General features: G+C 40.5%; 1 protein-coding gene across 43 annotated transcripts in view; it reads left to right on the plus strand.

Annotated features, from left to right (window-relative positions):
- The window catches only part of DAB1 (DAB adaptor protein 1), a 438,430-nt gene that overhangs the window by 306,810 nt on the left and 117,266 nt on the right, over window positions 1-14,354 (plus strand). For 32 of the 43 annotated variants that reach the window (XR_013954380.1, XR_013954381.1, XR_013954382.1 and 29 more), the window contains one exon: window positions 6,620-6,732. The exons of the other annotated variants lie outside the window; for them this stretch is intronic. The gene's annotated coding sequence lies outside the window, so the exon portion shown is untranslated. The remainder of the gene's footprint in view (window positions 1-6,619; window positions 6,733-14,354) is intronic. 43 annotated transcript variants of the gene reach the window in all.

The raw sequence follows: 14,354 nt of genomic DNA on the forward strand, positions 1-14,354 counted from the left end.
AGGTAACTTGCAGGGAATTATTTAGCCATGTTGCTATGCATAGCAGCATCGTAAATAAATGGCTCACACCTTTTAGTGAAATATCTGACCTCGAGATCAGAGATTTAAGAGGTAATTGGAAAAAAGAATTGCGGACAGATTACGTGCGCATTAATGTACTCCACGTCTGATCATCTCAGGCAGATAACCGAGGGCAGACCTGCCTTTTTGTCTCAGCACACGAGTGGCAACCCTGAGAGCACGAGGAGCGCTGCGTGGTGGAGCACAGAGGTCACCAGCACCGGGGGTGCTGCTGACTCCCGCTGACCGGATTTGGGACAGAACCTGCACATGTAGGATTACATCCCGCTCTGCTCGAGTCACGCTGCAGGAGTGCAGAATTTAAACCATGCTTGTCTTTGGGTCTTGGTGAAAAGTGGATATGAAATGTGAGGGGCTCGACCAATGAATCCAGCTTGGTAGATGGGCTTGTACAGTTCTGCAGAGCTTCTGAAGGAGGTGCGTGTAGGTTCGGGTGTCTTGCCTTTCATGTTTGTTTAGAAGCTTTAATGCTACCAAGCTACCCTGCAGTGAGTCAAATGTGGCTTATTGGAGTTTTCCTAGCAGTTGGCGTGTCACTAGCAAGAACACCCTGCCATATGATACTGGGGCTGGCTGTTGTCTTCACTTCTCGAAAGCATATGGAAGTACTCCTACCTCTACCTTTCGTGTTCAGAAAAACTGTAGGATTTTTAGTGGCTGTACATGAACAGAACATTTTTCTTAGGAGAAAGAGTAGGGGATATGATGGAGGAGTTTAAGAGGGAGGAGAAAATATGAATAAAAATATTTCTGTTCTTGTGCCCTCATTAGAGAATTGAAGAAATGCAAATACAAGGTGTATGAGTGGAAATGTAATTTTTTATTTTTTTGAAGGAAGACATGCTAGGACTATGATAGAAGTGCTGTATACGTTAAGATACCCGAGTTACAAAGAAAGCTTGTAGTTCATGGAATTATATCTATGAGCCTTTTAATATACTTAGGTTGTTCTTTATCTCCTACAGAGCATTGCAGAATATGTTTCCCTGGAGGTGTCTGAAGTAAGGCTAGAAAAATCCTACCTGATCTTTAATAATCCCTCACAATCATGGTAATACTTCAGAATTGTACTATCATTGTGTAATTTACACTTAAATCCTTTCATTTCTGTGATCCCGCCCTCAAAAAAAAAAAAAAGGCAAAAAAAAAAAAAAAAAAAAGCTTTAGAGTTATAGGGAGCCAGTGATTGCATACTTGAAATACCTTGGCCTTGTTGCCAGTTCAGACTCACCTGCTTAAATTGATTTATTGTGTTTTTTTTCCCAGGGAATAGGACTGAAAAATACATTTCTCCTATTCTAGTTAATAGATTCAGGAAGTAATTTGCAGATCAGGAAACAATGGATCTCGTATAATAAAAGCACTGCCTAGGTAATTCATAAGGAAGATAAACTTGTATTGTTAAGCTTGCACATTCTGCTCTTATTTGTAGACCATCTATTGCTCTCCTGTGCTTTCCACCATTAGGCAGTAATGTTATTGCATTAGTAAGAAAACACTGCTACTTGGACCGGCTTTCAAAACCATGCACAAAATCAAATAATCTATTTTACTGAATTGTGAAGAGCTGTGTTATTTGTTTATAACCGCTCACTTAGTTATTGCTCTCCGTGCGGCGTGTTACAATTTAATCACTGCTCTGCATCTCTTGTGTTCGTGCAGGCTGGCGTGAGGCAGCAAAGGGACAAAGCGGAATGACTGGCAGCTAAGTGTTTCAATCAGTCGAGATACTGATTTATTTCTTCGAGTAGGAGTGTAAAGGAAATGAGAGTGGCTGTTTTTTGTAAGTGATGCACTGAATAGCCATCAGTTAAGCTGTGGAGGTCATACGTACGAGCTGAAATAGTTCTTGAGGAAGATAAAAACACTGGAGTGTGTCTCGTCGTCTGCACCGCGCACAGTCCTTGTGAAGCTTGTGACGTTTGGCCTCTCCTGTAAAGGCAGCACAAAGGAGAAGTTTGGAATCCTTTTAGTTACAGGGGTTTCATTTCAAAAGAAGTTATACAAGGAATTAAAAAGGAGGGTATTAGGAATTCCTGGCATCTCTCTAGTTAATATATGCAACTGCAAAGTTTTTAGCTGTGTTCAAGACGATTTGCGTTGATTCTGCAGAATGTTTAAAATCAAATGCTACTTGGCTAACAAATAATTCCCGTCTTGAGTAGGGCAGGTGGTATGGGTATCTGTGAAAACGGATCTGTTTTGAAGTACAAATTATGACTTCTACAGCAAAAATTGGAGGGAAAACATTGGTGGAATATTATAGGAATGCTTTAAAAGTATTCATGTGCATGCCTGGGATGGAAACAGATACCTTAGTTTTTCTTGCCAATTTTGACATAATTATACATTTCTCTGTTTTCTCCCTAGGCATAACTTTGTCCTTTAGTAACAACTTTTTCCCCCTTACTTTGAAATGTTATTTTTTAATCTGAAAAGAATCCTTTTTACAGTCAAAACAATATTCTGTAGCAAACCTGACAGCATTAGATTATATTTACAGGACATCTTTTACTTAATTCTGTATTCCATCTGAACTTGTACAGATCCGGAGAAAGCAAGTGTATACTTTTGAATGAAATTAGGTCTTTCTAAGACTTTAAATCTCTAGAGACCACTGAAAATCTGTGCTCAACAATCATTGCTTGTACAAAAGAAAGATCTCCTACCTATCAAGAGATTGCTTTAGTGAGCTATTCCCTAGAAAGCCTGCTGTAGCCAAGCCTATGTTTGATGTTCCTTTTCTAACCTAAATCCTGAGGTTTTTGAATAGTTTCATTAAATGTAGTAACATTTTTCTCAAATTTTAGTGCATACATTAAAAAAAAAAAATTAAAAATAGAACTACTTGAAGTGAAATGTTTGGTGCTGACAGCAGAGAAGCTTTTCACTGTCTCATCTCAAAAAGACATAGATTTTGAGACCATTTTTGTCTTTTCTCAGAGAACCTGTGGAAAACCTAATGATGGAAGTATGGTCATGACAGTTCTGGAAGAAGGAAGAGGGAAAGTGCTCTGAGCAGGCAGCGGAGCTACTTCAGCATTTCTTTTCCCTCCTGCCCTCTTTTCTGAGCTAACAGTCCATTCAGTCTGAACACAGATCTATTCGTAATGTGTTGAACTGCATTATTTAGCCCACCACTGCAAGCCAAATTGTTATCCCTGGAGATAAAATTGCTAACTTGGTTTAACTTGGTTTAACAGGGCTTTGTTAATCTAGCCTTTCATTTACACCTTCTCCTGGATATTTCCATTGCAGGTTCTTTGTATTTATTAAGTATGATTTTTACAAAAAGACACACATACATTAATAAAAAGCTATTTAGCTTCAGTGCTTGGGAGAAAGCTGTCGAGGAGAGTCTTGTCATGTAAGAAGCACTTAGAACCTATATTAAGGCTGCAGTGCCTGTGTTCACAGTACATCGATCCTTTAGAAGTGAGACACTGAAGAAGAAGATCTCTATTAGTTCCTTGGCAGCAAGTAATTACTGAAAAGTACAGAAAAGTATATCCGAGTGTTTTATTCATAATCTACTTTGTGGCTCCATTCCTTGCTGTTGCATGTTTCGAATGCCTTTTCCTAGAGCATCCAGTTGAATGTGCAACCGAGCACTGGCTAAAAAGGTCTGTAGTGGTTAAAAGTACTGCAGGATGTGTTTGCCAAAAGAGAGATCAAGCCAGTCCTGTGGAAGATTGTGGATAAGGATTACATAAAATAGAGGATTTGCAAGTGGAACGTGCTTTGCCTACAGTATCAATGCCCATTTTCTGTGAAATGACTTTCAATTTTTAGGTTATTTCACGTTTTGATATAATCTCTGAGATGGAGATCAGATTTGAGATTGGAAGTCTGAAGAAGTTGAAGTGATTCTTGATGATGTCTGGAATATTTGTAAGATTTTAGCAGCCGAAAAAATACAGATGAGTACAAAAAAACAAAGAGTAGCATTTATAATTCATATGGCCAAGCCGTTCCCCAGAATTATAGAAGTGGACTGGTGTCCCTCTTTTCTTCATTTTTTTTCCCGGTGGTGGTAAGGTGTTGTATAAAATAGAAGGAAAACAAGATGATCTCTGTTCCAGAATGCCTGATAGTAGTGACTAGTTATTGCATTTAGGAAACACTAGAAGTTTGGGACTCGTTGGTTGTCAGCTGGCCAGTGGTGTGCTCAGACATCGATATCTTCTGTTTCTTTCTCTTTTATTTTATGATGAGATTTAATAAGTTTTCAGATGAAATGTTAACAGCAAAGAATTGGTTTTGTAAAACTTTCTGGTACTGCTTTCAGAGGGCAGCCCAGGAACTGCCCCATGAAGGTGCTTCTTTGGCTGGAAAGGGTGGTGGTGTACATAGGGAGGGTCAAACAAGTACAAGTTGTGATAGTGGCTTAAGAATATGATGTGTGATAAAAAGGGTAATCCCGATGTTCTCCTACATTAAGGAGACATGCGATGAAGGAGGCCACTAGAATGGTTTCTGCAGCAGCATTTGGAGTGGATTGTGAGTGGAGACGAGAAGCTGTAGTAATTGACTTGAGACAGGTAACAACTCACAGGCAGGCTGCCTAGCATTTAAACTGATGTAGTGATACTCTACTGAGAAATTGTCCTAACTGCTCTAACTTCGTAGCTTCCCAGTCTTCCAGCAGTGCCTTCAGCAGACCTTTCCAGGTTGAGTTTCATGTGCTGCCTGCTCTGCTGCTGCTTCCCGCGGGCTGCGCCTGCCGAGCGGTGTAAGTGCCTCACCCCATGGGGCAGTGCTTCTCTGACAGGGTCCTGTACAGCCAGGCTTCTGCTTGCAAGAAGCTTACCTGTGAAATGGCGAGCCCTTAAAGCTTCCTGCTTGCTAATAGTTGCCTGGTTTACATTTACTCTCCCATAAAAAATCTATTCTTTCCTAAATTAGTGCAATCTTCAGCTAAGCGTGAAGGCAGATTGGCACCATCAGCTGTGCATTTTGGGTCTCGAAGCTGAGATTTGCATTAAGGAAAGCGTGGTGAAAGTCGCCGGTATTGCCATGTTTGCCCATAGTTCGTGTATTTCTTTCCCATTAGTTTCAAAGGATTTCTTTCTAGTCATGAGTTAAATGGACCTGCTCGGTGTTTACATGTATGCAAATGATCGTTGTGTCACTACGATTGCAAGATTTAAGAAAAAAAAAAAAAATCAGACATTTTACATGCCTTTGAGTACTAAAGTGATTGCAATTACCTACATAAAAAGGGTTGTTTTATTAATTAATTGACTCGGAGAAAAAAGGCTAGTGACCCTCTGAAGGAATATCAATAACCGAAACATTAATTATGCAAATAAGAACTGTCTTTACTGTTCATTATTCATAGCTTAACATGAAAATTGCCTGTTAAAATAATGCTTCATTCATATATTTTGATAAATACCTAATCTGCAGGGCTGTCATTGGACCTCAACTTGGAGGCAAAGCCCCCGCGGTGAGGCCGGTGCGGGCAGAGGCTGCTGGCACCCGGTGGCACTTGGGGCCAGTGCTCATCTGCTGGCATTCAGAGGGCCCTGGTGCTCAGCCAGTTTCACTGAGACAGTCACTACATTTCACAGGTGAAGGAAGGGGGGAAAGAAGCAGTAAGACATGCGAAGAGTTTGTGATTTCCCCGTGGTTTCAAAGGGAGGCCGTAGCAGAGCTGTGAAATCAGCCCTGCTCTGAGTCCCGATGTAGGCTGTCACGGTGTGGGGTCGTCTTTTTCTTCGGTGGGTCAGTAGGGGTAGTACCGAGGTGAACAAATGCCGTGAGGAAAGCCAAGTTGGGTCACACATTTGATTTCTCTGAACTTAGGCACTCAGTCAACATGCTGGTCCTTCTTACCTCTTGAAGGTGTGATTGTGCTGGTTGTCTCTGCAGCAAACGATCAGTGCAGGCTCTGAGAATACTTTCTATGGGAAAAGCTCTGCCTTCTGTTTTCTGAAGTTTCACAGAGTGTTGGCAAGTTCAGACTAAGGATTCCTGTTGGATTTTGTTCCTTTTCATATCCCTGAAGACAAGTCAGAAGTTTCCTGGTCTCCTTCTCACTCAGGTGTCTAAAAGAGGACAAGAAGAGAGGGAGGAAGAGCTGCATTTCCTTCTCCATCAGCTGAAAGGCTGTGCTGCAAATAACCACGTTTCAGTTTTCAGTATGCACACAAGAAGGCAGTTAGGCAGTCCCAGAAAAATCTTTCACTCCCTGAAGATTCAAACATATGTGTCTGAAACGAAGGTGTTAAGATTTCCCCTTTTTAATGCCTTGGAACTTGTTATGCCAATAGGAGAAAGGGCCGACGAAGAAATATGTCCCCCCCTCCTTCCCTGGTAGCGTGATGAATTGTGGAAGTCCTGATTGAAAATTCTAATCACAGCCTTGCAGTCCTTCAGATCACAACCCTTGACAGTTGATTCACTCCTTTTCATGCCTGCTGCCTCTCACTGCTTCTGGTGCCTCTTATGCATGAGTCTATCATTAACACACAAAGCATGATGGATTGGTTGGGGTACCTCTCTCCTTAGAACCTGGGAAATGCTTCTTTTTCAGAATCAAAGAACCTGTGTGTGACATCGTCATGAATGAGAGAAGAAAGTAATACAGTATTGGATGTGCCTGTTTGCTGCCACTGTTTAGAGAGAAAATGATGCATTATGGGGAATGTAAGTATATGGCCTGTTTTTTTTGTTTGTTTTTTTCCTTTCTTTTTTTTTTTTTCCTCCCTACTGGCATGCGATGCAGAAAATCATGGATCTTAAACAATGCCTAAGCTAAGTCTGGAAATGCATCCAAGTTGTAACACTTTTTTGAAACAGAACTGTAAACACTTAGAAAATTTTACTTAAAGATTGGCCTGTTCGTGGAGTTTTTTAACTTCTGGTGTGATCTGATGACCAAAATGATTAGGAATAATCGTTTTTGATACTGACTATGGACTTCCATCACTTCTGTGGGTTCTTTTCCATAGACCCTTTCAACAGGAAACTTTTTTAAATAATTGCATCTGCAAATGCAGATGTTAAATTTGCAAATGCTTTTATTTGTCTGTGTGACTTGACATTTAATGTTTCAGTGAACAAGACGGTGAAGTTTTGGCTCCAGTGAAAGATTGATAGGAACAATTTTCAATTGTGGTATCAAAACAAAGTGAAAATATGTCATGTTCAAATACAGAGCTCTGATGCATCATGTGGTCTTGTAATAAATGAAGTAGCTCTACAAAGCTGACAGATCTGCAAGAGAATGTTTTTAAATTTATGATGATTAATTTTCAAGATGAACCGCAATAAAAAATGTGTTAGTAGATACTTAAAGAAGGTAAGGGGAAGCGGCTTTCCGAAATGAAAACAAGCAGGTAATGATAAGGCTGCCTTCACTTTTATATCACGCTTTCTGAAATTTGTGCAGTGAGCAAATTGGTATTCTGACTGCTGCAGCTGGCAATAACAGCTACTCCTGCAAGTGTAACGTTTTGTGGAAGTTCCACCTCCTGGATTTGTGCTGTTGCTTTGTGCTGGCTGTCTCAGAAATGCCACTGCTATCCCTGAGCTGAGCACAGTTAGGAGTAACACAAAGCAGAATTGAAGATTTCCTTCCAGGACTGGTGATTCCCTCAGAGCCATCAAAATAAACCAGCACTGAGTCTAGTGAGAAAACAGAAGTAGCTCTGTAGGGCCTAGAAAGAAAAACAAACTCTTCTGAAACTCAACATGTTAATTTCTCTTGAGCATTTGCCCCTTGAAGACTGACTCTTTTGCATTAGGAAAGTTAAATGCAAAGAATATCTTTCAGTAAGATATATAAACTGATTTATTTAAACGTAGGTAGTGTTGGGCCAAAACACGCCTTGATATCATTTGTACTTTGCAAGAAATCAGCCATACGTGCCAAGTGCTTACGTTTTATTTGTATTGATTTGGGTTTATTTTTAAAGATAGGGCTCCTTGCTTCACTTCTTTCCATTTTGTTGTGTTTGCACAGATGCCTTGGCAATCGACAGGTGCAGAATAGCTTTATGCACCCATTAGTACAATGTAGGTGCTGGTAAACATGATTTAATGAAGTGAAGGAAGGAATTATACGCTGGGACACATCCTGAATCCAGTGTAAATTTGCTTAGCTCCGTTGGCCTCAGAGTTGTTCTGAAGTTTTGTTCCGTGTTGTTACTGGTAAGACATTGGGTGACAATTTGTGTGCTCACTCTTGATGTTTAGTTTGATCAACACTTGATTTTTGAGTTAAAAGTTGCCAGTTGAAGACTGTCTTCAGTAGATAGACTTGCAAAACCACGCCCAGTCTGCTCTATAAATAATGTATTGAAGCAGTGGCATCATTTCGGTCCTTACTAGAGCATTTAGCTTTTTTTTCCCCACTGCAAGACCTCTTTGTTGTACCTAATGTCTATCTTGTACTATCAATTCCTGCCAATATCTAAGAGGTAAAATAGTCTCACGGCCTAGCAGTCAGCTTTATTTGTGCACTGTGCATTGCAGCGATGACCGATATAACTTGTTCGTGTTAGGATGTCTGCCCTTCTAGTCAAATCTATACAGAAATGTTTATGCACAGGCACAGAATTGGTGATTCAAATGTTTATTTTAAAACTAGCCCCCAAAATAGATATATTTCACTTACTTAGATGCATAAACTGCTACCAGTGGTTCGCTCTTTGCTGGGACCCAGTCGTGCTCAATGTTTCTTCGTGTTGGGTGTCTTTAACAACTGAGGGCACCTTTCCACGCGGTGCTGAGCTGCTCCTTGCTGTTGAAAGGGCAAGTCTAACTCCTACACGTGCCAAACTATGAAGTGTGTTGGGTGTCTTGTTTAGCAGCTAACGTTTCTGTTAAAAGACACGAGAAACTTTTTGAAAGGGGGTATTATGAAGGAAATCAGATGCAGTATAACTAGAGCATGAGAAAGAAAGGAACAAGCATTTTATGGTGTGTTTGGATAGAGACTTGACATGATTTAGTGATGCCAAAAGTGCGCTTTAAAGTTGGACATGAGGGGAAGATGCTTCAGAAATCGTATAAGCTGCAGGAATTCAACAACAACAAAAAACAGAATGAAACGTATATGCATTTGTTATGTGTGTGGTATATTGTGCTTGCTGCCTCTAGTGCACTTCAGAATGGCTTTTGAGTGCAAACCACTTGCTTTGGTCCTCAGTCCTTACTGTCAGGATTCGATTCTGTCCACTGGGATCCCCAAAGCCTAATCAACATCATGCTGAAATTGCATCCATTTTCCCTCCAACTAGTGCCAATATCTGTGCTGGGAAAAAAACAAAAACACAAAACAACTGTTCTCTGCAGATGCTTACAGCTGTCTGTTTTACCAGTAACAACAGGATGTGTCTTGTGCTTCTCTAGAAGGCTGCTTTTCAAAAGGAATCAATATTTTTAGGGGGAGCACCTTTCACCAGCTCACCAGCACATCGGTATTTTCATGTCTTCAGCAGAGATCAGCATTAATTAGACTCTCAAAATTAAAATACATATGGAGGCTGGACTACGCTAGGCGAGGTGGTCAAATGACCACAGGAAATTCAGCCGTGCTTCTCCTGTCATTTGTATGCTCCGCTTTGAATGTCAGAATCCCCGTACCTAAAACGTGTCGGGTTGTGTGCTGTACCTTGCTGAAAGACGGGGTAGCCTGTCGTTAATGCTTACTAATTGCAAAGTGTTATACAGTGCTTCTACGGGAGCTTGCTTCTAGCAGGGACATCTTCGTGCCCACTGAATGCTTTGTCCCTGCTCCGGAATTGCCAATTACAGCACGAGCTTTGTGCGAGGGCGCTGGTACCTACTTGGAGCACGAACTAGATCACAGACCCGCCTCATGCATTGTGCAGCTGTTAGCTGGGAACTGGTTTCAGCCTCTGCTGACAGGAGGGAATGAAATTAGTAACCTGTAGAAGAGCTCTCTAATCCATTGACCATTCGCTCTCACCAAACCCTGAATTTTTCATAATCTTAGTTCTTTTTAGAAAAGAGAATGCTCTGGAAGACTGTCATGGTCATGACAGATCAGTTACACTGTGGCATTTACATTTGGATAGAATTCAAAGTTTCTTCAGCATAAATATTCACATACATATGATGTCTTGTGAAAGTGGTGTTTAGTGATTCTGATGTCTGTTAGCACCTGACATGAGATGACCGGAGAAGTGTATCCATTACTTTCAACAACAATTGGATTGTATCTCTTTTGCAGTTTCTGACAAGTTCAGCGATCAAATAACTCGTAGTTATTTACCATCTGAGCTGGTAAGTTCTGGAAATTAGTTCTGAGAACGTTTGAATTGTACTTCACACACCGAAGGAGAATTTCCATACGTAGTAGGCTGAATTTTGTGTAAGGGTGTAAAGCTTCGAGACCGTATGCCTTTCCAAGGAGTTTATATTGTCTCTAGTCGCACATGTATTTATTTTGTTTTTCTGATAGATAAAAATTCAGGCTGTGCAAGCCTGCCCCTCACTTCTGGCCATCGGGGCACACTCCTCACGGCCTTATCTCGGCTAGCTCAGGGTCTGAGCTGGCTGTGTCCCCACAGGCTGCAATCCGATTATTTAGGTTTACATGGAGATGATTCTGACTGCAGCCGGAGAATTTAAGTACGAGCTCATCAAATGTCGATATCGACTGAAACTAAGCTAGTTTGCGCATTGCTTGTGTGGCCTTGTTGTGATCCTGTGAGTCAAGGCTCTCACCATGCCTCTGACTGCCTGCGGACCCACTGACAGCGGTGCGTCCCTGTTGGATCTCATTGGTTCATCTGCAGCATTGCACGATACTGGAGCTGGCTAGAAGAGAGTTGCAAGACTTTTTGTTTTTAAAGTATCATGTAGATAAGTTGCACTAAATAGTGTGGGTTCTGTTTTCAAATTTTAAGGAAGATACACTGTGTTTAGCCAATACAGGTTTCCTGATGTCCATTGCTTGCAGATCTCTGTGAAGGAGGTTGCTTGCTTACAAAATTAGATGCTACTTATGAAAGCATGCTTTTTATGATGCTGCAATGAAAGCACGTAACGTCTTAGCACAAAATAGAAAACATTTGTAAAGCTAGGTTGATATTTGACATGAGTATTCTGAATCCTTTAAAGAAGTACCTAAGTGGTATCCACCTCAATGACTAACACTTTGACACTTTCAAATGGGCCCTTGACTTTTTGTATTTCAGTAGATTCAACCTGCATGTCCTGGGCTGTGAAAAAATCTGGAATTTGAAGCTGGACTCCATCTGTGCATGCAAAAAAGGAAGGAAAAAAAAAGTTATTCATGTATATTTAGTACTTCACTACGAATACCACTTATGTTAGAAGATAGTACCCATCTGTGATGTTAGAAACCACTCCTAATATAGTTATTAGTTTATTATATTTTTGAGTTAATAGAATGTCAGAAATGATTTGAATTAACGAGTGGTTATGAGTTATAGACCTTACGTAAAAATCTTCTGGAGTTGATGGAAAGACTCCCATGAAAATGCCTTGGCTTTTGATGTGGCTGTATGTTATTCCCTGATACCGAATGCTGTGGTTGTGCCGTCTGTATGCATGAGCCATGTGGTAAACACAGGGCTCAGGGTTTGTCAAGTATTCTGATAGGTACTTAAACAAGATGAGCTAAATTCTTGGCGGGGATTTTATTTCCTCTTAAATTGAAGGAGCAGGTTTCGTCACCGAAGCCAGAGTGTGGAGTGTTTCAACAGGTTTCGAATGTGCTCAACTTGCCTCGTTGTATATGGAGCCGCTCGTGTTTACCTCCTGTACTCGCCCAAGGCGAGATTTGAGTGCTCCCAAGTTTTGTGAAGAGACTGTTCAGAAAGTTGACTGCATAAACTCTGCCTGTGTTTAGTGGTAATTATTTGAAAAGTGCTAAGAAAGCTGAATTTCCATCCTGTTCTGCCACTATTTGGTGGGAGCTGCTGAGTCATTTTTGTATTAGGTAAAAAGGCAGCTGGAAGGTTGAATTAACTTCTGCCTCCACAAATACAGGCAGGCTGATCAGGAGACGTTGTCAGATTACACGTGAAATCAAGATTGGTACTTTCCCAAGGAGAATATGGATTTCTATATGGACCGTTTTACAGTCCAATACCAGAGTTTATTAAATATTAAAAAGTGTTTTATAATCAAAATTAAGGCAGTGTATTGATAATCTTTTAAGCAATAATCAGTTTGACTTGTCTTAAATTGTCTAGATTTCCATTTTAACATCTAGTGATGAAGTGGAAAGGCCGTACAAATGTTTGGTACTTTAATTAATGGGGGCAATATTAAGCTTTGAAAGTCCTCTGGAGCTTTTGTCTCTGTTGGAGCATTCTCTGTGCTGTGAATCTTCCCTAATAGTTAAAGCAAATGAACTAAAATAGCCTTTGGGCTGTTTTGTTGCACTGTGTTGTTGGAAAAAAATTAATCCTGTGCCATTTTGCATTTGCTGTCTGTGAATCAAACTGTGAAAGCTAATTTAAAAACTTTCACACTTGGCTTGAATGAGGACTGTCAGTGCTCGGAGAATGTTAAATTGAACGCAATTAGCTCAAAGTGAGCTAGCTTGGATATATCCATCAGCCTCAGAGTGCACAGCCTTAATGACTGCTCTGATAAACTAACACAGAGGTTACAGGAAAGAGTTCAAAGGCACTAAGTTGCTGCTAAGAACTTGCTACCTATCGAATAGATTAGGATTTGAAACCAAAACAGCTTGTACACCGAGGGGCAGGGAGGTTGCGAGGTGGAAAGCTGGATACAGAACCATGCTGCATCGGTGAAACAACCGAGGGACCTGCTCAAAAATGTTCGAGCTGCTGCTTTTATTTTTTTCACCTACTTTTCCTTTCATTTTCCTTTCTTTCTTTTTCCTTTTTTTTTCCCCTAGTTATTACAATGTAGTAAGTGACCACTGAATTTCCCATTGGAGAGAGACCTCGATAGTAAATTGGAAAGAGCTGAGTCTGTAAATCAGCGCTTTACATGCCGACCCTTCTTATGTGGGCAGCACAAGTTGTGCAGACAAAAGCTATATTTTTGGTTAACGAACCCCACCATGAGCACCATTCCCATCTAATGTATTTACAGGGGGTAGCATACAGTCAAAAACTTCCATTAATTCTTCTTGCATGAATTTTGTGTGCATGAGTGCATACATTTATGGGTGGATTTGTATAGATGTACGCACTATTAGTGTGCGCAGTGTTACAGCATATATAGTAATTCAGAAGGAATCACTGAAGAAGTTTCATTATGCATGTAAATATATTCAGCAGAAGACTTAAAAATAACTTTAATGGGGGAAAAAAAGAAAAATTATGCCATTTGACGTGAGGAATCTATTTTGAACAGTAGTGTATGTACAGTCTGTTTTCTGCCTTTCCTTTCTTGAAATTGTTGCCTGAAATATTATGGTGGAATGCAAGGGCTTTGCTTTAGTTTTAATTTGCCTTTTTGCTGAATGCTGTCAGGATATTTTTAAATAGAGAGTAAAATTGGAGCTTGGTAATATTTGGCACTGAGTTTCTGTAGAAATGGCAGTCAGGATATGACTTTGGGCTCATAAGTAAAATTAGATAAAAATCACACGTCTTAATGATGATTTTAAAATATTTCCAAAACCATGTAAATGTAAGTTCTGCATTGATTTGGGTAGTTATGTGGGCAGCAGGGGGGATGGTTCATAACAGCCCATATACATATAAAGCCGTGAATGAACTTTTTCAATCTGTTTATCCAAATGTTCTCTAATGGATAAGAATAGAATCAAATAACCGCACATGTAAAAATCTGGGAGTTAATTATTGAGCTTCGTACAGATTTGTTCATCAGATAATATTCTGAATGCTCAGAACTGCCTTGTGGTACGGTTGCTTGCTGCCAAACAACAAGGTCTGCTTAGGTGTGTTTGCTTGTGCTTTGACACCAGTTGTTCTTCAGAGGCACCTTGGCCCCGATAGGAAGGCAAGTCTTACTGGGATGGGGAAAAGGCTTTTATTAGTATCAAATGTTGACTTTGAGAAGGTGTCCAACCTGTTAAAGCATTTGCTGCCAGTATGACTTTTTCTTAACTCATGGACAACTTTTTGAAGATTTCTGTGAAGGTTTTTGTGGATATGTCAGTTCTTTTCCTCGCAGTGTTTCCAAGCCGTTCAGCTCTGGCAGGAGAGAGTCCCCTGGCCTCATGGTGCTGACTCCCATGCAGGTCCTTCCTTCTGCTTCGTCTGTTTTTGCAGCTGAAGCTCCTTGGCAGAGAAAGGCTTCCATCACCACAGGACATCCCTCTT

This window comes from Anser brachyrhynchus (genome assembly GCF_964034855.1).
Source record: "Anser brachyrhynchus genome assembly, chromosome: 8".
Classification (NCBI taxonomy): Eukaryota; Metazoa; Chordata; class Aves; order Anseriformes; family Anatidae; genus Anser; species Anser brachyrhynchus.